We start from the raw sequence: 25,867 nt of genomic DNA, 5'->3' as shown, positions 1-25,867 counted from the left end.
CTGAGGATCTGATAGGTCTTTGCCCCTCCCCTGTCACACTTACTGCATGGGGACCAAGGAGCATCCTCGGAGCAGAGGCTACTCTGAGCCCATTCAATCCCTGGTCCTGCCTCAGGAGTAGACATTCTGAAGGAAGCCAGTGTGGTCTGGTACGCATCCCTGGGGGACTGGCTTTGATGATGTCCTAGTTTGGGTTTCCTAGAAACAGACCCTGAGCCAGGAATTTGAGATCAGTTTTTTTTTGTTTTTTTTTTTTGCAGGTGATCCCAGGTAGAGGGGTAGAGAAAAGAGACAGGAAGGCAGTGACAAGTTACCACTGTGGGCAATTAGAGGTGAACCCACTGGAGAGCTCTCAGAGATAGTGTAAAACATGCATGGACATACACTGAACATGTATGATATCCCAGCACGTGTCAGTCATTGGTGAGAGCTGCTGGGTGGCGTGTGCAGACTCTGCTGCAGACATGGGCAGAGCAGACTGGAACAGAGAAGGTGCTCAGGAAGAGAGGTGAAGATGTGCGCAAGTAGAAATGGGGAGGGGGCCCAAGGAGATATGGGGTTTCCCAGGTGGCATGGTGGTAAAATCTGCCTGCCAATGCAGGAGACCTGGGTTTGATCCCTGGGTCGAGAAGATCCCCTGGAGAAGGAAATGGCAACCCACTCCAGTATTCTTGCCTGGAAAATCCCATAGACAGAGAAGTTTGGCAGGCTACACTCCATGGGGTCACAAAGAGTCAGATGTGACTAAGCATGAGCATGCGTGCATTCCAAGGAGATACAGGCAGAGAAGGGACAATGTCTGCCACAAATAACCAGCACTTAGAACAAGGCCCTGGGGCTGGCTTGATGCCCACCTATTCCAACTGGAGTGGAATTCTGGTACCCAGTGTCATCTGTCCCTCATTTTTAGCAACAGAACCCAAATTTTCCTTTGGGGATGCACATTCCTTGACATACCTTTCCCTACTCACTAGGGGTTCTGAAGATGTGGCTTACCTCTTCAGCTCTAGGGGTGGGCTTGTGACCCCAGCTTCCATCAATTAGCATATGCCAGCCCCCTGGCCACAGTGATTATTTCTGAGATGGGTCTGTGACCCACGCCAGGCTGATGTGCCAGAACTCACTATTGCACTGAAAGAGGGTGGGATGTCAGCCTGGAGTTGCTCCCACCAAGGAGAACCTCCCAGAGGAAGAAGCCAACATAGCAGAAAGCAGTCAAGAGATGAAGAGTGTCAGAAGCTGCATGCCATCATTTGAGCTCCTGGATCCAGCCATGCCTGAAGTCCCTGGACTTTTCAGTCTTGTAATCTGATAAAGTCCCTTTTGTGCTGAAGTCAGTTGGCACTGGGTCTCTGTCACTTACACTCCCAAGCTCCTTACACCGCATGTAAATTGGGGTTTCTAAAGTGTTTAAGGATACAGGTGTAAGTGAAAGTTCTCCCCTCTGTCTGCCATAATCACCATCTGCTCAGCCTCCCAGGACATCTGCGGAGATTCTCAGAGGGACCTCAGTGTGTCCAGGAGCAGGAGTTTGGAATCCTGGGAGTTCCAGCTCCTGCCTCCTTAAGGTAGTTGTTCTTGGGGTCACGTGAGGAGCTGGGGGGTCACAGCTGAGCATGCAGGGTGGAAGCGTGGGCTGCCATAAGGCCCCCTTCCCTCTAAACATCAGGAACCTCTGGGTTCCTGCATGCATGCATGCATTCATACATTCACACTTATTTGTGGGCACCTACTGCATAAAGGGGGCTTCCCTGATGACTCAGGGGTAAAGAATCCACCTGCAATGAAGGAGACCCGGGTTCAGTCCCTGGGTTGGGAAGATCTCCTGGAGAAGGGAATGGCAACCCACTCCAGCATTCTTGCCTGGGAAATACCATGGACAGAGGAACTTGGTGGATTATAATCCATGGGGTCGCAAAAGAGTCAGACTGAGTGACTAAATAACAACAACTGTAAAAGGGTACCAGGATAAAAAGGTGGGCTAAACAGACAATCCTTGCTTTCAGATGCTTCCAGTCCGCTGGCAGGAGTGGGGTGGGGGGTAGGGGTGGGAATCTCTATACTAATTACACCAATAAATGTCAGAGTCTGAGCTAAGTGGGTAAAGGGCCACACCAGTGTTCAGGGCCTCAACGCTCTCCCTTCTGATCCTTGATGACTGCCCATCTCTCCCCTGGAGCCCGCTCAGCAGCTCAGACACACTTTTTCTCCTTCACACCTTCTGGATCTTGTACTCCTCAACCTCGGAAGTCCCACCTCAGGGCTAACTTGCATTCTTCCTGCTGCCTGCTCAGCCTGCTTTCTTCTTCTGCCTGCTTCTTACCACCGGGGAGGTGAAGGCCATTGAGCATCTTTTCATGTCACCTCACTGCTCAGGGATGAGTCTCTAGACATTTATCAAGCATCGAGGGTGTGCCAGGTGCTTCCAGAAGGCTAGACCTTCCCCAGATGGAGAAACTGGGGCATGACCGTGGCAGTCCTGCGCTAACAAGGTCAGCCTCTCCCGCCCCCTGGAGTAGGAACAGGACACCCTGCCCTGTGCCCTTCTTGCTACTGGTCCTCTTAACCTCTCCCAGGCCAAGGGTTTCACTAGATTGAGGGCAGGAGGAGAAAGGGGCAACAGATGGTTGGATGGCATCATCGATTCAATGGACATGAACTTGGGCAAACTCTGGGAGATAGTGAGGGACAGAGAGGCCTGGCGTGCTGCAGTCCATGGGGTCGCAAAGAATCGGACATGACTTGGCGACTGAACAATAACAAGAGGCCAAGGGTCCCTCCCAGCTGGCAGCCCCTGCTTGCAGTTCCCAGACCCAGTCTACTGCCTGCACCCCAGAGCCTGCCTGGCGGTTGGGTGGGGGGTCTCCCTGATCCCTGGGGATGGCCCCTTCTGCTGTCCCCTCCCCTCCTCCAGCCCCTCCTACTTATTTAACAAACACAGATTTGGCCAGATTTGAAGCATTTTAAACATATGAACTCCTTTAAACCTCATAATATACTTACTGTGTGGGTGAGCGATCATTTTGTATCTGAGACGCAGGGAGGGGAGAGGTCGCCGAGGCCGAGATGCTAGCTGGGGCTCGAACCCAGGCCGGCTCTGGAGTCCAGGCTGCCCAGCCCCTCCAGCCCCCACCATCCTAGCCTCCTCTCACCTGATCCCGCTGATCTCACCTGCATCCCTCTCCCCAGCCACCTCTCACTCTCAAATTTCCAATCCTTCGCTCCTGGACTGCAGCCTGGGGAGAGGCACTGGGCTGGTCCGACCAGAGGGAGGGACCCTGGGCGGAGGCCTGAGTGCTGGGGGGGCCAACCCCGCCCCCAGCTGTTCCCAGTCCTGAGTGGCTGAGAGGATGGGCTATGCCAGGGCCCTCGAGGAGGTGGGCAGCGCTGCAGCAGGGAGGGGGGGCTGGGCGGAGCCAGGCCTGCAAGCCCTAATTAAGTCAGTTAATTAGGTGGGGAGGAGAAGCCTGTGGGAATTAATGAGCTTGGCTAATTAAGTGGATCCGGGAGAATGGCTCCAATCCTAGTGGCTCCGGAGAGATGGGGGCTTAGGCAGGACACAGTGCAGGGGGCAAAGCGCCGGGCACCTCCCCTTTTCACCAGATCTGCAGCCTCCACTGGGCTGAGGCCACTACCAAGGCCCGCACTGACCATCAGGGTCTGCGGCCACCTCCTGAAACTACGGGCCATGTATGCTACTGATGCTTGGGTTGAAGTCCCCATCGAAAACCTGGTCCACTGTCACCCATCCCTCAGAGGTTAAAGCTCTATCCCCGGTTTGAACATTTCAGAGATGGAGGCTGAAAATGAGCCCCGACCAGGCTCCTAGCAGAGCAGCCACGGCAATCCCTGACCGGGATCCACGACTGCCACCCACAAGTCCCCTGGGTTTCAGAGGGAAACCTGCCTGATGCTCTCCGAGCTCACAGATGCGGCAACTGAGGCTGAGAGGAAGGGGCATGGCTTTTCCTCCACCCATTGCTCAAGCAGCGGCTGGCCCGGGAGCCTGGGGGCTTTCTCTTGCTAGGCACTGTTTCCCTCTGATCGTGGGGCATTGAGTAACAACAGCAACAGTGCCCATGGCTGGAAAACATACTGTTTGTGACGTGTGTGTCCTTGACACAAAGGCCAGCTACAGGATGTGAGGGTTCTTGTCTAGAAAGCAGGAGAGAAGCTTTTCCTTCCTACCCAAGCCTCCCTCTCTTCCTGCCACGGTGTTCTATATTTGCTATTGAACATGAGGCTGCCTTGGGCATCACGGATGCCTGGGGCCCCTTGATGCACACCTTAAGCGGAATCTTCCTGGAATCCAGGCCACTGCCAGACCAAGCACATCAACCTTGACTGTGGCATGCAAGACTGTAGTTCTCCAACCAGGGATTGAACCTGTGCCCCCTGCATTGGAAGCACAGAGGCTTAACCACTGGACCGCCAGGGAAGTTTTGCATGTGCCACTGTTACTCAGACTTCACTTACACTTCAAAGATGATATGATGAAGTATGGCAAGCTTCTGGGAATACCCTGGCAGTCCAGTGGTTAGGACTCTGTATTAACCTGAGGGCGTGGGTTCAATCCCTGGTTAGGGAACTAAGATTCCACAAGCTACATGGCACAGACAGAAAAAGAAAAGAAAAAAGAAATTCTAAGATACCAACCACAGAGCACCAGAGCCCAAGTTTGGGGCCCTGTGTGATACATATTGACTGAGTTCTCGCAGCCACTCTGCTTACTGGTATTGTTACTGCCCTCGTTTCACATATTTGTTCATTCATCCATTCAATTAACAAATATTATCAAGTGCTTCCTATGTACTAGGCAAAATTTTCAGTGAGCAAAACAGAGAAAAATCACTGCCCTCATTATTGTAGTGAGGGAAGTAGACAACAGAGAGGGTACGTGAATAAAGGATGGTACTTCAAGGGATTAAGGCAGGGATGAAATAAAGCAGGGAGGTCCTCACAGAGAAGGTTCCTCTTGAGCAGAAACTTGAAGGAGGTGAGGGAGGAAGGGAGCCATGCTGAAATGAGGGCAGGCAGGCAGGTACAAGTGGGCCAGGCAGAGGGAAGAGCCAGTGCAAAGGCCCTGAGGCCAGAGTGTATGCTTGGGATGCTCAGGAACAATGAGGCTGATGGAGCCTGGGAGGAGATGAGAGGTGATGGGGACAGTTCATCCAGGGCCACAGTAAGCCTTTGCCTTTGACTCTGAGAGCAGTGGCAGTCCTTGGAGGGTTTTGAGCAGAGGATGGAGGAGGTGGATTATAGGTTTTAACAGGGCTCCCTCTGGCGGCACAAGAAGGGAAGCGAGGAGGCTCTGGTACCCAGCCAAGTGAAACAAGATAGCAGGGGATCAGGTAGTAGGAACAGAAGAGATGAGAAGTGACAGGATCTGCTGACAGATTGGACAGTGGGGTGGTGTGTGTGTGTGTGTGTGTGTGTGATTTGCCCTCAGCCTCTGAACCGTGAAATTCCACCAACAGCTGAGGACACCAAGCAGCTCTCTAGCCCCTGGATTCCTTGCCCCTGAAGGTCTGCTCTCATTTCTGGGACCCTACCCCTCTACCTCTGCATTTCTGCCTGCCTGGGGCCAGCGGCTGCAACATGGACAAGGTACACGAGCCTCTCAGGCATAGTTCTCCTTTCATGGAGTCACAGACTGAGACGCTGAGTCCCCAGGGAGGGTCTGTGAATGGGGTACATGACCTGGGTGGGGGACAGTGGTGAGCTGGAAAGCCCTAGCCCATCAGAGTGGTGGCCTCCCTCCCCTGTGGCCCATTGCTGTCATGTACGAATGTGAACTCAGGTTTTCAGAGCTTCTAATTTTCCGGGAGAAGTTAGAAACCTGGATCCTAAGGAGTACTGCTCTGATTTTTTTTAATTTTTTTTTTCTGATTTTTAAAATGTTGGCAAATGATTGATAAAAAGAAGTCAGGCAGGTTAGACCCCCGCTGAGGGACCGAGGATAAGACAAGGAGAGCTGCTTCTGTGGGTCTTCTACACACCACGACCCCCACGCCTGCGGCCTCAGCCAGCCTGGGAACGCAGACACATGAAGACACTTCTCCCCGGGGTGTGGCCTCGTAGGTCAGCTCTTGGCTGGTCTGGGCGGGATCCTGGAAGGACTGGGGCGGTTAGGATGGAGCACCCCTTCTCAGCCCTTGGGGGGCACCAGACAGTGACACTTCTCAAGGATGATATGGTTGCCAGGCAAGGGCAACTGCTGGTCCCCAGGGTGCCTGGAGGAGCAGGGGAAGGCCTGGGGTCAGAAAGACAAGACCATGGTCAGGAATGAGCCACAGGATAAGGTCTGCTCCCAAACAAGAGAACCAGCAGGACTGAGCAGGAAAGGAGGCGCCCAGGCTTGTCGCTGCCTTACAGGCCACCCTTATCCTCTGCTCTGGAACATTCCAGAAGTCGACCTCTATTTCTCCCCCTGGATCTGGGCTGGGCAGGGCTGGGCTGCGGGGCTGCAGGAGAAGCAGAGAGAGACAGAGGCGGTGGCAGAACCTCCTGCACTGTCGGATTGGGTTAGCCATCCCCGAATGCTGCGCAGCGCTTCACAGGCCTGACCTCATTCATCCTCTGAACCGTCTCGGGTCAGAGTTACAGCAGCTGTACGGAGGACGAAACTGGGTCACAGAACGGTCGGGTAACTGGCTAAGGTCACACGGCCTAAAAGCAGCGGGACCTGGAGTTAAACCCAGGGGTATGTACCTGCAGAATCTGAGCTTGGACATAAAATCTGTCAGAACAAGACCGAAGCATCACGGACGGACAGAACTAGGGGGCCGTCCCGGCATGTGCGGGCGCGGCGCTCCCTCTAGTGGCCGACCCGCCGCAGTGCAGGACAGACGAGGGGCTCGCCGGCCGCCGGACTCGCTCTGTCTCGGGGTCTCTGTCTGTCTCACACGCCTGCACGCACGCGTGGGCGCGCACACACATTCAGTATTTAGTTCTCCAGGGGGAAGACCACAGCATCTCCATCTTCTCACCTGCCATACGCGGCCCCTACCCGGCTTCTCCTTTCCCCCTGGTCAGGCTCCATCAGCGATGCCGGCCCCAGGGAGCCTTCCGGTTACTCTCCTGTGCCTTTCTCTCTGTCAGAACCTGGGTCTCCTTGTCCACACTCGTGGTTCTCAAACTCTGCTGCACATTCTAGTCTGCCTGGGAGTTTTCCAAAGTCCTGAGCTTTCAGAAGCCACACCCAGAGCAAAGGAATCAGCCTCTTCTCTCACCATCACTAGACCTTCGAAGTTCAAACCTCAGATGGAGTTTGGAGATCTCAGGCAGTCTACAGCCTCTCGGTTCTCTGGCCTTTTCTGTCACCTTTAATCCTCTCTGCTCCCTTCCACCTCTGAAGCTCACATCCCGTACCTTGTAATTACCCCACACCCCACCCGCTCTGAGATCTGTGTTGATCACCTTCCTCTGTGTTTCCCCCTCCGTCCTCTTCATCTGGTACCCATAAGCAGCAGTTCTTTGACCCCATCGAGGCCACCAGTCCACGGCCCCCATCCCTTTGTCACCGCCCATCAGCCCCCTTCTGCCACGATGGTCCACGGTGCCCGCTTGGGCTCTGCACACCATCACCATGGCTGCTCCCTGGAACCCGCACCCCCACCCCGCTGTGCCCAGCTTTCCTGTTGGAGAACCTGCCTGGCAAAATGCCAACCATCACCTTCTTTCTGCCTGCACCGCACAAGCCAGCACTGGTCCAAGGCTCCCCCGCCAAGTAGAGAGTTTCCCTTCATGGTCTCCAGGGGGCACTCGCTGCCGCCCCACAACCCCCGTATGCCTGCCAGTGGCCCTTCCCCACTCTCTCTGAGCAGGCCTTCTCAGATTTTAATTTGCCTGTGCATCTTTTAGGGATCTTGGTGAGGCCTGAGCTTCTGCATGTCTAACCAGCCCCCCGGGGGTGCTGATGGTGTTGGCCCCTGCATCCTCCTCTGAGCCGCAAGGTCCTCCCACCTTCTCCTCTTTTCTCAAACCATGGCTCCCATTTCACTGAGAATACAGGTGGATCGGATGCAGTTTTAGTGACTCCCTTTATCAAAGCGCAAACCCACCCAGCCCCTCACTCCTCACTTCTTCCAGCAGCTTCAATGGAGGGGGGACGGCCCTTCTCCTGGGGCCAACCCCTCCCTTGGGCCCTGGATTCTTCAGGATTCCCCTCCAGCACCACCCTTCTCCAGAATCAACCCCCCAGCACCCAGGCTCTGTGTTTCCTCCACCACACGTCTCCATCCCTTTCTATCAGGAAACACGGGCAGCCCCCACTCCCATTTCCCACTGCTTTAGGACAATCATTTCCATTCTTTTAGCTGATTATTAGTAATTTTCATTCCTATGTTTCCTGCGTAGCATGTTTTGGGTTATGCATCTCCCCTTCCCACGCTGGAAGATGAAGATGGAGCTCTCCGATGTCCATTCCCTCCACTTCCTGTCTCCTGCCCAGTTGCATCAATAATATTGATAAGATCGGTAGTGCTGGCAGGACTTTCTTGGTGGTTCAGTGGTTAAGAATCCACCTGCAGATGCAGAGGACATGGGTTCGATTCTTGGTCCAGGAAGATCCCGCGTGCCGCGGGGCAATAAAGGCCGCGTGTGGCAATGTCTAAGCCCGTGCTGTAAAGCCTGTGCACCACAACCAGAGAAGCCGCCTTAATGAGAAGCCCACACTTGGCATCTAGAGAGAAGCCCACACTTGCCACGACTAGAGAAAGCCCTCATGCAGCAACGAAGACCCAGTACGCCCATAAATAAATAAAATTTAAAAAAAAAAAAAAAGATTGATAGTGTTGGGGACTTCCCTGGTGGTTCAGTATTTAGGGCTCTATGCTTCCACTACAGGGGACATAGGTTCAATCCCTGGTTGGGGAACTTTGCCACACAGCCAAAAGGGGGGAAAAAAAAAAAGATTGGTAGTATTTACGTAGTGTGGAAACACAATTTTCTGTGGAATACTATGATTTCTTTCCCCCTGTTTCCTTTTTGTGATAGATTTTCTGTTTTGGTTTTGGGTTTATAGAACAACTGAGCTCAAAGTACAGAGAGTTTTCGTGTATACCCCCCCCTGCATTTTCCCCGATGATCAGCATTTTGCATTCGTGTGGTGAGCTTGTTACAATTTGAACCAGTACTGATAAACTAATATTAACTGAAATCCATAGTTTGCATGAGGGCTCCCTATGTTGTACAGTCTGTGGGTTTTGACAGATGGATGGGGTCACGGACCCATCCTTACAGTATCACACAGAACAGCTTCACTGCTCTAAAAATCCTCCGTCTCCACCTACTCATTCCCCCCTCCCCACCAGCCCCTGGCAACCACTGATCTTCCTACTGTCTCTAGTGCTGACTTTTTCAGAATGTCATAGAGTTGGAGGCACACAGCTCATAGCCTTTTCAGACTGGCTTCTTTCGCCTCGTGGTGGCGGTTGTTCAGTCGCTGAGTCATGTCTGACTCTTTGCAACCCCATGGACTGTAGCTTCTCTGCCCATGGGATTTCCCAGGCGAGAATACTGAATAGATTGCCATTTCCTTCTCCAGGGGACCTTCCTGACCCAGGAATTGAACCCCCGTCTCCTGCATCGGCAGGCAGATTCTTTACCACTGAGCCACCAGGGAAGCCAAGGCTTCTTTCACCTAGCCATATGCATTTAAGGTTCTTGTATGTCTTTTTGTGGCTTCATGGCTAATTTTTATCACCTAATAATATTCCGTTGTGTGGGTATATCATAGTTTGTTCATCTATTTGCCTGTTGAAGGACGTTTTAGATGCTCCCAAGTTTTCAGGCAATTATGAAAAAGAGCTGCTATAAACATCCATGTGCAGGGTTTTGTTCAGACATACGTTTTCAACTCATTTGGGTGAGTACCAAGGAACGCTATTGTTGGATCATATGCTAAGACTATGTTTAGCTTTGTAAGAAACTGCCAGACCGTCTTCCAAAGTGACTGTATCATTTTGGAGTTCTCACAGCAATGAACGAGAGTTCCTGTTGCTCCACATCCTCACCAGCATTTGTAATTGTCAATATTTTGGATCAGTGTGTATAGGTATCTCACTGTGGTTTTAATTTGCTATTTCCTGGTGACATCTGATGTTGAGCATCTTTTATATGCTTATTTGATGTCTGTATATCATCTTTGACCTAGTGACCGTTCGGATCTTTTGCCCCCTTCTTTAATGGGCTGTTCATTCCCTTTCTTTTCTTTTTCTTTCTTTCTTTCAGCTGCACTGGGTCTTCATTTCTGTGCGTGGGCTCCTCATTGTGGTGGCTTCTCTTGTTGCAGAGCACCGGCTCTAAGCTGCTTGGCCTTCAGTGGTTGCTGCTGGTGGGTTCAGTAGTTACGGTTCCCGGACTCTAGAGCACAGTCTCAGTAGTTGTGGTGCATGGGATCTTCCTGGACCAGGGATCAAGCCAGTGTCTCCTGAATTGGCAGGTGGATTCACCACTGAACCACCATCTAAATCTTTTAAATGTTTTCCATTTCTGCTACGATTTCCTTTAGAATTGACGGAAATCAGTCAATTCTAAAGGAAACCAGTCCTGAATATTCATTGGAAGGACTGATGCTGAAACTGAAACTCCATTACTTTGGCCACCTGATGCGAAGAACCGACTCATTGGAAAAGACCCTGATGCTGGGAAAGATTGAAGGCAGGAGGAGACGGGGATGACAGAGGATGAGATGATTGGATGGCATTACTGACGTGATGGACAAGAGTTTGAGGAGGCCCTGGGAGTTGGTGATGGACAGGGAAGCCTGGTGTGCTGTAGTCCATGGGGTCGCAAAGAGTTGGACATGACTGAGTGACTGAACTGAACTGATCTGAACTGAACTCTGCTATGATATCCTTTTGGTAAAAATTGAAGTATCGTTGATTTACAATGTTGTGTTAATTTCTGCTGTGTAGCAAAGTTATTCAGTTACACATACATATATGTACATATATACATATATAATATATGTTCTTTTTCATATTCTTTTTCATTCTGACTCACCACAGGATATTGAAGATAGTTCCCTGTTCTGTAGAGTAGGACCTGTAGTTTATCCATTCTATGTATACTTGTTTGCTTCTGCTAACCCCAAACTCCCATTGCTATAATATTCCTAAATTTTAAGAACTTTTTTGTTTTGTTCATCCTCGGAGGTTCGTTTTCTTTCAAAATAGCATCTAGTTTTCATTTCATAGTTGCAATATATGTTCCTAAATCTCTGAGTATAGTAGTAGTAGTTTTTTGGGGGGCGCTCTCCAGGTGGCATTAGTGGTAAAGAACCAGCCTGCCAATGTAGGAGACATAAGAGACACAGGTATGATCCTTGGGTTGGGAGGATCCCTTGGAGGAGGGCATGGCAACCCACTCCAGTCTTCATGACTGGAGAATTCCATGGACAGAGGAGCCTGGTGGGCTACGGTCCACAGGGTCTCACAGAGTTGGACGTGACTGAAGCAATTTCTCATGCACGCAGGGAGAGAAGAAAGCTAAAACAGGAAATAAGAGACCAGCAGGAACAAAATACCCATCGTCAATATATTCAGAAGCTGAAGGGAGTGAACTCTGCCATGTTCTGCCTGGAGAGTCTGGACCAGATTTCACTGTGCTGGGAGCCAAGGGGGGAAGGACTTTCCAGGTGATGGGGTCAGGGGCAGGCCACCCCACATTCAAGATGCAAATATTCAAATAATCCCTCCAGTAGAGCATAGAATTCCTCCTTATCCTCATGGTGCCCTGTCCTCCAGTTCACAGACCCCGTGTTTTATCCTCTCTGGGGAATAAGCCTTCAGTCTTTGTCAGGGTGGAGGAGGGGCAGCTGCCCCGCAGAGCTGAGCAGAGAAAGAAATCTGAGCATTAAAGCCCTTCTTAGACCAATCCTGGTTTTGGCCCTAGCTTTACTCCCCCTTCCAGAGGTACTTAGCCCATTAACACTAGGGCCTTTTGAGGTTTTGTGGTGGAAACTGTGGGGCCCCCTTTTTTTTTCTCATGCCCAATTTAGGGTTCACTTGTCACCAGACCGCTATATCCCTCACCGTGTTCATCCGTTTTCTAGATTCCAATGTCGTGTTGCTCTTGTCTACTTTTCCACTGTATAAGTTCTTGCTGATTCATGCTGTGGGAGGCAGAATAATGCCCCACCTAATTCCATTAATGTCTATGTCGTCATCCCCAGAACCTGGGAGTATGTTACCTTAGGTGACAGAAAGAGGCTTTGCAGGTGTGATTAAGGTTAAGGACCTTGAGATGGGAAGATAATCCTGGCTTGTTCAGGTGAGCCCAAGATAATAGCATGCAGCATTAAAAGCAGAGAACCTTTCCCAGCTGTGGTCCAAGAAAGGTGGTGAGGGAAGCAAGGCCGGAGAGACGCTGCCTTTTTGGAAGGAGGGGCCCTCTGGAAGGTGGCACCTTGGAAAAGATAAGGGGGTGGATTTTCCCCTGGAACTTCCAGAAAGTTCTTCCAGGAAGAGTTCCCAAGAGCAGCCCTGTCAACATCTTGACTTTAGCCTAGGGATTTGTTTGTGTTGGATTTCTGACATATAGTCAGTAAGATAATCAATTTGGTTTGAAACAACTAAGTTTGCAGTAGTTTGTATTGGTGGCAACAAAAGACGAATAAATGCACCGTAAAACCCACTCATGTGGAGAAAAGGGCCTCTTACACTGTCGGTGGGAAGGTAATCGATGCAGCCACTATAGACAGCAGTATGGAGGTTCCTTAAAAAGCTAAAACTAGAGTTGCCTTACAACCCTACACTCCCACTTCTGGGCCATATATCCAGAGAAAACCCTAGTTTGAAAAGATACATGCACCCCCAATGTTCATAGAAGCACTATTTACAATAGCCAAGATGTGGAAACAATCTCGATGTCCACGGACAGATGAATGGATAACTAAGATGTGGTATATATGCACAGGGGGATAGTATTCAGCCGTAAAAATGAAATAATGCTATTTGCAGGAAAATGGCTGGATCTAGAGAGTATCATACTAAATGAAGTAAGTCAGACAAAGACAAGTATTAGATGATATCACATATGTGAAATCTAAAATATGATACAAATGAATTTATTTGCAAAACAGAAACAGACTACATAGAAAACAAACTTGTGATTAACAAAGAGGAAAGGAGCGGGGAGGGATAAATTAGCAGTCTGGGATTAATTGATACCCATCGCTGCTACTGCTGCTGCTAAGTCGCTTCAGTAGTGTCCGACTCTGTGAGACCCCATGGACTGCAGCCCACCAGGCTCCTCCATCCATGGGATTTTCCAGGCAAGAGTACTGGAGTGGGGTGCCATTGCCTTCTCCATGATACACATTACCATATATTAAATAGATAAGCAACAAGGTACTGATGTATAGCACAGGGAACTATATTCAATATCTTGTAATAAACCATAATGGAAAAGAAAAAAATAAAACCCACTCGTTTCTTTTTCATGGGGTTTCAGGACACAGAGAACTTAAATGTGTGTATTCAATCCACCATATTTAACCAGAAGTCTCCACTCACCCCTGCTCCTGTCTCCACCCCGCCATGAATTGTAATTATCCAAGTCACTTTCTATTTCTGTGCTGCTCAATCTATTCTCCTTTTCCTTGGCTGTTCAGCATCTTTGAAGCCAGTTGTCCACCTCTCTCTCTGCCTTGAGACACTCGTCTCTCGGTTTCCATGACTACCCACGCTCCTGGTTTTCCTCCTACTTTATTTCTCTTCCACCCCTGTTAGCATCTCCTCCACGTGACCTCACATTTGTAGTGCTCCTTGGGGCTCCATCCTGGGGCCTCTCCTCTGTCTCTGCAGTGTGACCTCCTGGCTTTCAAAGCCACCTCCATGCCAAAGTCTCTGATATCTCCTAGGTGGCCCACAGGCTCCCACTTTGAGCTTCAGTCTGTTAGTACCAAGTCCTCTTTTGACATCTTCACTTGGGCGTCTCATGTGCTTCTAGATTGAAAACCTCCATGGCTGAATTCCTGAATTTCCCACTATATATATCTCTTCCCGCACTCGAGCCGTCCCCTCATCCACACATTTATCTAACCTAGAAACCTCAGATTCATCCTTAATTCCCTTCTTTTAACCCATCAGCAAATTCTGTCTCCTAAATATATCTAGAAAGTATCTATTTCCCCCATGTCCTAGGGACACCTTGGTCCAGGCCAACACCATGGCCCCCCTCCATCACCGCCATGACCTCCACACTGGTTTCTGGTGTCTGCTCTGGCCTGGCTGCCATGGATTCTCCCCAGAGGAGCCCAAGGGATCGCTTAAGATGTCCATCAACTTTTACCGCTTTCCCCTACTTAAAAGCCTCCAAAGCTTTTCCAGTTGCATTTTATACCAGAATAAAATCCATCCTCCTCATGAAGGCCCATAAGGCCTGTGTGATCCAGCCCATTCCCGTCTCCCCTCATTGCCCATGTCTCTCTCCCCATCACTTACCTGCCCTGGTCATACTGACCTGGTATTTTCTCACATTCCCCAAATTCTAACCTGCCTCTGGGCCTTTGCACTCCCTATTCACTAGGAATACTTGTCCCCCAACTCTGCTCAGCTCCTTCTCTTTCTTGAGGTCTCAGATGAATTGTCCCTACCTCCCCTCCCCTTATGCCAAGTGGGTGTCTGGCTACCATGCCTCTGGTAATTTCCTTAACAGTATCTTTCTTTTAAATGTATAGTATTTATTTATTTGGCTACATTGGGTCTTAACTGAAGAAAGAGGGATCCTCTCTGTGTCACGTGGGGTGTTTGGTTGCGGTGCAACCAGTACTTGGACTCAGTACTTGTGGCACCCAGGCTTAGTTGCCAGGCAGCGTGTGGGATCTTAGTTCCCTGACCAACCCATGTGCCCTGCATTGCAAGGCGGATTCTTCATCACTGAACCACCACCAGGGAAGTCCCATCAGTGGGTTTTGAACGTGGATGATTGTATTTGTTTGTTTACTTGTGTTTTGTTTGACTCTGCTTTGATAAAAGCTCAGTGAGAGGGAATTCCCTGGTGGTCCAGTGGTTAAGACGCCATGCTCCCAATGCAAGGGGCATGAATTCGATCCCTCATCAGGGAACTAAGATCCTGCATGCTGCACTGCAGGGCCAAAAAAAAAAAAATTTCCAATGACAGCAATGAGAGATATTTTCTCTGTCCAATTTCTAGGGCTACTCTACTGAGAGTGCTCAGTGAAGTCTGCAGAATTTCCGCATGAACACGCTGGGCACCTCTTCTGTGCCAAGTGCTTTCATGTATACCAAGCATATCATCTTCACAAGAGGACTGTGTTTCCGAGTTTCTCTTGCAATTAGCTGCCCTGGCCACATAGCGTGCGCAGGAGTGAAGTAGGCCATTTGCAGCTTTGGTTTGGAAAACCCTTCCATGTGATCTCCACCCTTCTTCTTCGGCTGCGCATGGAAACAGAGAATCCAGTGGATTCTAAAGCCCTGGGTGATGACAGCATCACAGGTGGGCGGAGCCTGGGTCCCCAAAAGACTGAGTGGAGCAGAGTCTCCCCCCACCCCTGCCCAGCCCTCTCTGGACCTTCCGTGAGCAGCCTGGGAGGTTCTGCCCTTTGAAGCGCATGCGGTTCCAGGCTCGTCAGCAGAGCCTCACCTTAATCACAGCATCAGACATCAAATGGGGATGGCTGGTGGGTGATGCTTTTGTTGACAAGTTCTCATTAAATGCAGATGAGTTCTTGGTGGGGGCGGTTTCTCACTTCAGCCCCAAACAGAAACGGAGTTCACACCTCAATGACAGCACTGCAAGCCATTGTTCCAGTGTGTGTTCTCTGGCTTTTCCAGGGAAATGCCTGATTTGTGTTCTTCTCTTTGGCCTCAGCTTCTAGTCCCCGGGAGGCCTTGGGGAATCTTTGTTGAATCCACAAATGAGGGAACTGGTCTCCCTACATCCCTTCTTGCTTCTCTGTCCCTAAAAGCGCCCCAGCAGTTCTTTAATTTTACAGAGGCTCAAAGAGAAGAAAGGACTTCCCCGGCATCCCAGAGAAGCAGGATGCTGCAGAATTAGCACGCCCTGGGGCGGCTAAACATGCAGCAAAATTGGGAGTGAAACCTGGCGCCTTCCATGGGCTGGAGAAAGGCTGAGAGTGGTGGGGGTGGGGAGCAGCCTCCTCTAAACCCCCAAGGTGACCCCACCAAACCTCACTGCTCACTGCCCCTCCTCCAGTAGGAAAGAAACACTCCAGAACTTCCCCCCGCCAACACTACCCACTAGCACTGCCTGGCTCCTGCAGCCTGAGCGTCCACATCACTCAGTATTTTTAGCTTCACCACCTGGCACCTGTGGTCACTGTCTTTGCCCAGCCCGGTGGTATCCCCTCTCCAGATCTTAAAGGGCCAGCGCCCACCAGCTGGAAAGGGGACCAGGTTCTGCCAGTGCAGGTCACCACACTGCCAGGACAAGAGGCCGAGGGGCATGCCCTACAGGAGGAGTCCCCAAAGTCGGAGGAGGAAGATGGGGGGATGAGGGGAGAGGGCAGGATCTCATAGCTACCTGATCCTAGATCCCATCCCTATCTCATTCTGCTGCTACTGCTAAGTCACTTCAGTCGTGTCCGACTCTGTGCGACCCCATCCCTGGGATTCTCCAGGCAAGAACACTGGGGTGGGTTGCCTTTTCTTTCTCCAGGGGATCTTCCTGACCCAGGGATAGAACCTGGGTCTTGATCAGATGGATTCTTTACCATTGAGCCACCAGGGAAGCCCCACCTAGTGGGGGGTTGATTAGAATTACACATTCATCCCCTCTGAGAAGTGAGGCCACAAAGTCTCCAGGGCAGAGCCTGGGAGTGTGTATTTTTTAACAATCAGCTCAGTGATTCTGATGTTCCATCTCCCCACATCACATCCATCCATCCATTCATTCAATCATTCAACAAGCATTTTGAGTTCCTATCATGCAAACAGTGATGCTCTCAGGAGTCCATTGTTTTGTTCCGGAAACATTTCCACACCTGTGGTCTCACTGAATCACCTAACTCGTTCCATTTTGCTTCAACGCCTTCCACACAGCTCGCTCCATCACCTACGGATCAACTCCTGAGCTCAGCAGTCAAGACCCCTGGTGACCTGACCCCTGCAGACCCTGCCAGCCCCATGCCCGCCACGCCCACGGTTTTTCCTTGTGTTACCAGGTCTTTGCTCTCTCTCCATCCCCGCTGCCTGGAATGGCCTTTCCTTAACTTCACTCCTAGACTCACAGATGTAGAGAACGATCTTATGGTTGCTGGGGTTGGGGGAAGGATGGGGGGAAGGGATAGTTAGGGAGTTCAGGGAGGTCAGGTACACACTGCTATATTTAGAATGGATAACCAACAAGGACCTACTGTGTAGCACAGGGGATTTTGCTCAGTGGTATGTGGCAGCCTGGATGGGAAGGGTGTTGGGGGAGAATGCATGCATGCGTATATACGGTTGAGTCCCTTTGCTGTCCATCAGAAACGATTACAATTTTGTTAACTGGCTATACTCCAATACAAAATAAAAAGTTAAAAAAAAACTTCAGCCTGTACCTGGAAGAGGACCTGTCCTTTAAGACAGACCTGCAGGGTCTCCCCGGGTTCCTGCAGGCAGGGGTGGTCAGTCTCTCCCCCTCACTCCCTGAGTACAGTGCAGTCTTGCCCAACCAGCGCCCCTCACTGCCAGACTGATCCGTGTGCTCGAGGTCTCTCCTAGCAGGCTGGACCCCAAGAGCCCTGGGGCCCTGGCACTCTGAGCGCTGAATGACGAACTGACCACCATGCTCAGAGCAGCCCACTGTTTCACAAATGAGAAGACAGAGGCCCATGGAAGACAAGTGACCCACCCAGGTCCACCAGTGAGATTCGGGGAGGAACCTGTCCCAGGCTGCAGGAGCCCATACCCCCGCCCTCCTGCCAGGGGCCCGGAGGGCACCCCTGGACTGGCACTGAGCCTGCCTTTCTTCTCCCCACCCAGGGCAGTGCTGACTCAGGTGGTGATGGAGGCGTGGGCAGGCTGGGCTGGAGCAGAGGTGACCCCTGTCTCCCCTACAGATGTTCCATCTATTCCTGGAGCCTGTGGTCACAGCTTGGGAAATGCACTTGGCTGGAGCCTGGGTTTCCCTGAAGGTGGGGGTGGGGAGAGGTGGCCAAAGAGACATGAACCCCTCACCCACCCAGGCCCAGTGCACACCCCGCCCACCACCTGGAGTGCATAGAACCCATACCCACTGCCACAAACATGTACACACACACACAATCACACACACTCACCCCCAAATACCCAATCACCTAGACACACAAACCTTCCATCACCTCCCCCCGCCTTCTTTTATACAGACACACACACACATGCGTGCGTACGCACATGAAGACATTTCCACTTATTAATTCAACAAAAACCTAACACTAAAAAGTGCCAGCGCAGTGTAGGGAGGAAAGGTGACTCTCAGCTCAGGATGGGGCAGGGGCTTCCTGGAGGGCTTCCTGGAGGAGGAGGTATGGCAGCTGCACTTGGAAGGAGGGGACGGAGGGGAAGGCAAGTCTGGGCAGGGTTTCAAGGAGGGTGAATACAGGAGAGTAGAGAGAAGATGAGGTGGGTGGGGCCGATCTGATCTCACAGGCCTTGAATGTCCAGCTGAGTGTTGACTTCATTGTGTGGGAGCCGGGAGTCATGGAGGACTCTGAGCGGAGGGGGCATGACCACAGAGGGAAAGGACAGGAGGGTCACTGTGGGGGCAGGATGGGAGAGGCAAAGAGGAGGCTATGGGGATACCCTGGTGAGAGATCTGGGAGTCTGACACAGGGAGGGGGCTGGGGCTGGTAAGCAGTGGACAGAGGAACTCAGAAGCAGGATCCCCAGGCCCCAAGGGGCCCCTTCCCAAGCTCTGTGCCCTCACCTGGCCCACCCACTGCCCACCTCGGGCACTGACCTCTGCAGTGGGACCTCTTCCAGCAGCTCCTCCTCCTCCTCCCTGTGAAAACAGATGAAGCAGAAGGCTGGCACATCCTCCTTTCCACAGCGCAGGGGCCAGGCCGGAGGCAGCTCCAGGACGGGGCAGGGGTGGCCGGTGGCGGCCTCGACAGCATCGTCCCTCGCCTGGGCAGGGCTCCCCGAGCCAGCGTGCTCCAGGGTCAGTAGCCTGTTGGCCTCAGGACCCCGCGCCTGCGCTTGCCCACCTGCCACCTGTGCTTTCTCGCTCAGGTTACCCGTCGCCTCGGTGAGCGGGAGAGCCCGTGGCTCTGTCTGATGGGATCGGCTGTCCTGACCCACGGACCTTCCAGCCCCAGGGCCGGGCCCTCGGAAGCAGCTCCCAGCCGCCTGGACTCAGAGGCAGCTGGCTGGTGGACAGAAGTCCAGCAGGGCCCCTCGCCGCCCCTGGTGGCGCCCGAGGCTCCTCGGCTGCCCGCTCCGCTGCAGCCGGTCAGAGGCGCGACCCGGAGGACGGGCTCACAGATGCCCTGTCCATCTGTTCATCTGGTTGTCCGGCTGTCTGCTCCTTCCCAGCTGGCCAGTACAGGCGGTGGAGGTGGTTTCCCCAAGAAAGTTTGTTCTCCCCTGTGGGGTGGGTGGCATGGGCGGCCTCCGGGAGGGAGGGTCAGGACCTGAAGCTGGAAGGTGGGCGAGGACCAGATGAGGCTGGCACGGTGCCCACGCTGTCCACGAGAAAAGTTCTGGTCCCTGGACTCCTGACTCCCGTGCCAGCTCGGACTGGAGCTCCCTGGGCTCAGGGCTCCTCCGGCTCCTCCAGCGGCGGCTGCTCTGGCACACCGGCTTGGCTGTGGGTATTAATAGCTCCACATTCACGCTGAGAAGCCGGGAGGTTAACTCCTTCCCTGCCGGAGCTGGGAGGCCAGTGGGCGGATGGCCACAGGGAGCGGAGGGAAGGCGGCGCCTGAGATCTGCCCGCGCAAAAGCCTGGCCTGGCCCGCCCATCCCCCCATGGGACCCTCCGATGCCACCTCCTGCTCATGAGTGACTGTGCAGCGCTTGGCATCTGGATTTCGATCAGAATGCCCTGGCCACCTGACCCCACCACATGCACCTCCAGGAAGCTGGATTAAACTGGGGGCTCAGGGCGGGGTCCCTGGCATGGGCAGGGCACTGAGTTTTAGGGAGCATCCCCAGGACTCCTTCATTTACACAGCCCACTCCTGGGGCCCCTTGGCATTCTCTTAACAAACAATTACCATCACCAAGTCTGGGGCCAGTTTTGTCACTGGCTTCCTGTGGGATCACCTGTGTGGGATGAACCATACAGAGCCCCAGAGATGGTCCACATGCATGGTGTATTCTGCTGAAGAGTGTAAGGAATGGATGGGAGTGGAGGAATCTGAGTAGAGCTTGTTTGCTTGAAAAATGTTTATTACAGGACCTCCCTGGTGATCCAGTGGCTAAGACTCCACGTTCCCAATGCTGGGCGTCCAGGTTCAGTTCCAGGTCAGGGAACTGAAACCACAGGCCACAACTAGGAGTTCACATGCTGCAACCCATTGCAGCCAAATAAATACGTATTTTTAAAAAACGAAAGAAAATGCTTATTGAGCACCGGCTATGTGCCAGGCACTGTGCGGAGCACTGGACAGACAGTGATGGAGACAGCAGACACCGCCTGTCCTGCTGGGCTTGCCTGTCACAGCTGGAAACCACTGGGGCTGAAATTTGTATACCTGGTGGCCTGGCAGTGTGTAAATTAGGAAAGGTGCTCCCGCTGGGCAGGTGCAGCCTCTCCCACACCCCCCTACCCCTCTCCCCAGCACCCAGCTTGTAATGTGGATCGCAAGGTGGCCTTTAGCCCCACTCACTTCCTCTGTAACTTACAACATGCATAGCCATTCACTGTAGCCCTGGAATCACCAATAAACAAGAAAAATAAATTCAGCTTGTGAAAAGGGTTATGAAAAAAATAAAACAGGGAGAGGCAAGGGAGACTAACGGGGAGGTGGTTGGATAGGGTGTTCAGGGCAGACCTCCCACAGGGGAGGTGTGACCGGCAGGAAGAGGAGCCAGTGGAATATCTGGAGGGAGAATAGGTCTGGGAAGAGGGGTCAGCAGGTGCGAAGTCTCAGAGGCAAGAACTAGCTGGTATGTTTAAGGAAGAGAGTGAGGAGCAGAGAAGGTCTTTAAGCTGAGTTTGAGCATGAATAGTTTCCCCAGGAGCTCAAGAGGTGGGGCCTCACCAGCAGAGAGGGCAGAGTTCCTGCAAAGACTCATGAAAGGATGCAAAGGACTTTCCTGGTGGTCCAGCGGTTGAGAATCCATCTGCCAGTGCTGGAGACATGGATTTGATCCCTGTGTGCTGTGGAGCGACTTAAGCTCATGAGCCACGACTACCGAGCCTGTGTGCCGTTAAGTGCTGAAGCCCGCACTCCACAACGAGACAAGCCACCACAATGAGAAGCCTGCTCGCTGCAACTAGAGAGTAACCCCCCTCATTGCAACTAGAGAAAGTCCATGTGCAGCAACGAAGACCCTGCCTAGCCAAAAATAAATAAATCTTTAAGGGAAAAAAAAGGTGGGGGGGATGCATGGTGCCTTGCAAGGCAGGAAGAAGATGCAGGCACGGTCAGAGATGTAGGAGGTATTCATTCCCGAATTGCTTCTCCTGGGGCTCTGGGGAGGAAGGCTGGGTGGGAGGAGGATGGAAGCGGGGGACCTGGGCCAGCAGAGGGGTTGAGGAGGTGCGTGGGAGATGGAGAAGCTTAGAAGGAAACATCAGTTCAGTGAACTGAATTCCGCTGGCTAGGAGGACAGATCTGGTTCTCCCTGGCCCAGAAAAGGTGGAGCTGGGGACACAGCCCCGACATACAGTTGTTTAGGCTACACACTCTGCACAGGGCACCCCGGCAGATGGTGAGTGGGGGCTGACATCCAGCCCTAGCTCTTGCTCTGCCAAGCCTTGCACCTTCAGAACTGTGACCTCATTGGGGGAGGGCACCTTTTTCTCATTGGTCCACTCAAAAGACTTCCTGTTTCTTATTGGTCAGCCTGAAGAGGGTCTTTTAAAAAGTTAGTCCAGGGATCTCCCAGGTGGTTCAATGGCTGAGACTCTGAGCTCCCAATGCAGGGGCCAGGGTTCGATCCCTAGTCAGGAAACTAGATCCCACATGCTGCAACTAAGAGTCCGCATGCCGCAACTAAAGATCCTGCATTCTGCAAAGAAGAACGAAGGTTCCCAGGTACTGCAACTAAGACATCGTGGAACCAAATAAATAAATATTAAAAAAAATAATAAAGATAAAAAAATCAATCCACTTAGAGGAATCTCTTTTGAACTGGCCTGTTCAGAGGGCACACTTTCATCTAACTGGTTCACCCAGACAGGTGCCATTATCCAACTGGTCAATCCAAAGGGAGTGAACTTTTTTTTTGGATTTGCATAAATGTACACTATAGGCTGGACTGGGGGCAAGGATGATTAGAGGCTGCAGGTCCTAGTACGGGCTCTGTTTACAGACCTGCTATGTGCTTTGGGCCAATCACTGTCCCCCTCTATGGAACCACAGATCTATAGACTTAGCCAGAGGAATGAGCCCAGAAAGGGGCAGACTCCCCCGAGGTCACACAGTGACACATGACAGAGCTGGGCAGACCAGACTCTCGTCTCAGGGCGCTGTCTTCATAGCTTACTTGCCTTGGAGACCTGATGTTTCTTTGAGACAGGAAACGAGAGGGGACAGGAGGACTAGTAGAGATTCATGGAGAGGAGGGGAGGTCAGGCCAGGCCAGGACTCCCGGGGAGGGGGTGGGAGTCATAAGGGGTCAGGTGCCCCAGGCCTTTGGGCGCCCCTTCCCCCTCCCCTGGGCCCCCTGGGGTTGTCATTTGTGGATGTTAATTATTCATGATGCTGGTGCTTTGCCTGGTTTTAATGCACTCTGATGGCCTTCTCTAGCTAATGGGGAAAATCAATAGGTTTTAATTCTCGGTGGCTGTGAAGCTCTGTCTGTCTCCTGTTTGGGTGGCTGGGTCTGGCTCTTGGGCTGAGGGTTGGGGGGTGGAGGCTCAGACCCAGTTCTCAGGAGCCTGAGACTCTGGGTCCCACCTGCCCCGCTGACTCCAGCCTGGAGAGAGAAGATTAGTCATCAGGCATCCAGGGAAGAGTCTGAGCACCACATCTAAGCCATTCAACCCCCTCCAAGAGGGACTGCCCTGGCACCAGACTTATGGGCCAAAAATGCATCAGCGGGGGCAGCCCCACCAGCTCAGGGGGACTGGAGTCAGGCCTGCAACCCTTGGCACTTAGGGTCAGCCCCAGCCATCCTCCTGGGCTCAGGCTCTGCTCACAGAACGGTCTCAGGCGTGGGGGGAGTCTGGCCCAGGCTTCTGAAGAGACCTAAATGTAAGCTTCTGCTATGGTTTCTAGAAGCAGTTATATATTCAAGCATGACAATTTTCTGATGGGGTTGATAACCAAGAACATTTATGGAACATTAAGAGCTTGTCCCATCTCAGATTACACCCTCCCCTGACCTCACGGGTTATTCCTGAGTCAGTGTCCTTTATGAATCCTGTCATTGTCTTGTGAGTGGAATATCTATCTTGCACTCTATTTGTGTGTGTGTTAATTAGGCAAGTGTAAACATTTATGATGGGTTTCCCAGACGGCGCTGGTGGTAAAGAATCTGCCTGCTAATGCAGGATTCATAAGAGATGCGAGTTGGATCCCTGGATCAGGAAGATCTCCTGGAGGAGGAAATGGCAACCCACTCCAGTACTCATGCCTGGAAAATTCCATGGACAGAGGAGCCTGGCAGGCTAGTCCATGGGGGTTGCAAAGAGTCGGACACAGTTGAGTGAGCAAACACACACATAAACATTTATGATACACTGTGGTCTTCATTATGCTGTTTTTGGCATTTCTGAATGCTTCCAGGACACAGTGAGCCTCCAAAAAAGAAAGAGTCCTGGAACTTTCCTGGTGTTCCAGTGGTTAAGAGTCTGCCTGCCGATGCAGGGGACACAGTTCAGTCTCTGGTCGGGGAAGATCTCACGTGCTTCGGGGCAACTAATCCTGTAAGCCGCAGCTCCTGAAGTCAGTGCTCCACAACTAGAATCTGTACACTGCAATGCAAGATCCCATGTGCTGCAGCTAAGACCTGACACAGCCAAATAAATAAACATTTAAAAAAAGAAGAAGAGAAAGGAAAGAGGCTTGAGATGTATCCACCTTGGAGAGGCCCTGCCTTCTTCTCTGAGAACCTAGGCCTTTTCTGATGGTCTCTGGACCCACATCTTGCTGGCTGGAAGCAATCAGACCATCTGCTGGGTTCCCAGCCTAGCACCCTGGCCTTTGGAAACCAGGAACCAGTGTGAACAGTGACTGCCAGGCCTACAACCTGTCCTGCTTACCCAGGCCCCATGCCCCTTATTTTCCATTTGGACTCAAGTATTCAGAAGGCGGAGTTCATTCTTCCCTTCAGTTTATGGCGAGGGCTTCCCTGGAGGCTCAGATGGTAAAGTCTGCCTGCGCTTCAGGAGACTGGGTGTTTGAACCCTGGGTGGGGAAGATCCCCTGGAGGAGGGAATGTCAGCCCACTGCGGTATTCTTGCCTGCAGAATTCCCTGGACAGAGGAGCCTGGCAGGCTACAGTCCATGGGGTTGCAAAGAGTCGGACAGGACTGAGAGACTATCACTGTAATTTTCACTTTCCCTTTTCAGTTCATGCACATTGTTATTCTCAGTCTATGCAGAACCCTCTCCCCCCTTGTTTTGAGTCGATTCTCATTCCTTTTCACCTCCAAGGATGGTAAGCAGGCAAAAGCTGCTGGTGCTTATTCCAAACACCTGCCTCGTGGGATTGTGGGGAGAATGATATGAACCCAGTCAAAAAGAGGCCTCCAATTACAGCGGCTCAAAAAAAAAAATCTCCTGACAAATTAATTAAGAGCACAGGCCAAAGTTTTACTTCAGGTTTGCCATGAAGAAAGAGGCTTATGGCCAAGTTGATTCAAGGAGACCTTTCCCTTTCAGAGGAAAGAGACTGCTGAGATATTTGTTGTTTAATTAGAAACAAGGAAAAAGAGTGTCTGTTATTAGAACATTAGCTCCCTGAGTGACTGACAGCTGAGTAGATAGGAAGCTTGCTTCCTAGAAGAGGTCTTACTTGAAGTAAGCTTTATCAGAATATTGCTTAAGCATTTTGCCGCAAATGCCAATGTTTTCTCAGAAGGATCTTGAGAATTATATTATATGGAGAAAGTTATATCTGAAACCCAGGTTTGGTCCAGGTTTTCTTTATTACAAGTGAATTTTGTTTCTCTTTAGGTAGTAGTCTAGAGATAGGTGGTCCTCTAGGTTGAAGCTGGCTCATGGGGATCATGCTGAGTTTTTAGTCCTCAAGAAAGAGGAAAGATGGAGTGATGTAGAAGGGGCTTTCTTCACCTTCACTTGTATTGTGTCAGCAAGCAGTTGGTCCCTTAGCTGCAAGGATGACTGGGAAATTTAGCCCCGAACTACACAGTCATATGCATTTTTAAAAACTGGGGCGGGGTTGGGTATTACAAAAAGGGAGAAGGGAGAATGGAATCCAACTTGAAGTCAGGAAGGACTAATTCACAGCTGAGATTCTAAGCCCTCCTCTCTGCTTTCTGCCATAAACTCTGCTTACCAGTCCACTTTTTGATCTTTTTAAATGAAAAAATAGAAGGGGTAATCAGTCTATATTGGTCCAAGAGGACAAAGGTGCCAAGACGTAGATTGTGTGATGTATGTTTGGATCTACTAAGAAGAGACTTTTAGTTTTGTCAAGAGCGTTTGAGTATGCATTAAGGAAGGTGAAATGGAAAAAATTAAGAAATTATTAACTCCAGGGAAAACAAAAAGTTGCACAAGAAAGGAAATGTAGTCAAGGTATATTATGTGACTAAGCTGTGAATATTAGCTATGAAA

The 25,867-nt window shown here is 51.5% G+C and overlaps 1 protein-coding gene across 2 annotated transcripts in view; it reads right to left on the bottom strand.

Moving 5' to 3' along the window:
* SBK1 (SH3 domain binding kinase 1) overlaps positions 1–19,728 on the bottom strand; it is a 53,685-nt gene extending 33,957 nt beyond the window's left edge. Inside the window, exon 1 of one of the 2 annotated variants that reach the window (XM_043455943.1) lies at positions 18,910–19,728. The gene's annotated coding sequence lies outside the window, so the exon portion shown is untranslated. Of the gene's footprint in view, positions 1–3,003; positions 8,691–18,909 lie in introns of those variants that run through there. The other variant, XM_043455945.1, reaches the window with a different exon arrangement.
* Positions 19,729–25,867: the final 6,139 nt, after the last annotated feature.

This window comes from Cervus canadensis, chromosome 32 (assembly GCF_019320065.1).
Source record: "Cervus canadensis isolate Bull #8, Minnesota chromosome 32, ASM1932006v1, whole genome shotgun sequence".
In the NCBI taxonomy this organism is placed as follows: Eukaryota; Metazoa; Chordata; class Mammalia; order Artiodactyla; family Cervidae; genus Cervus; species Cervus canadensis.
This window is presented reverse-complemented; position numbering and strand designations above follow the sequence as displayed.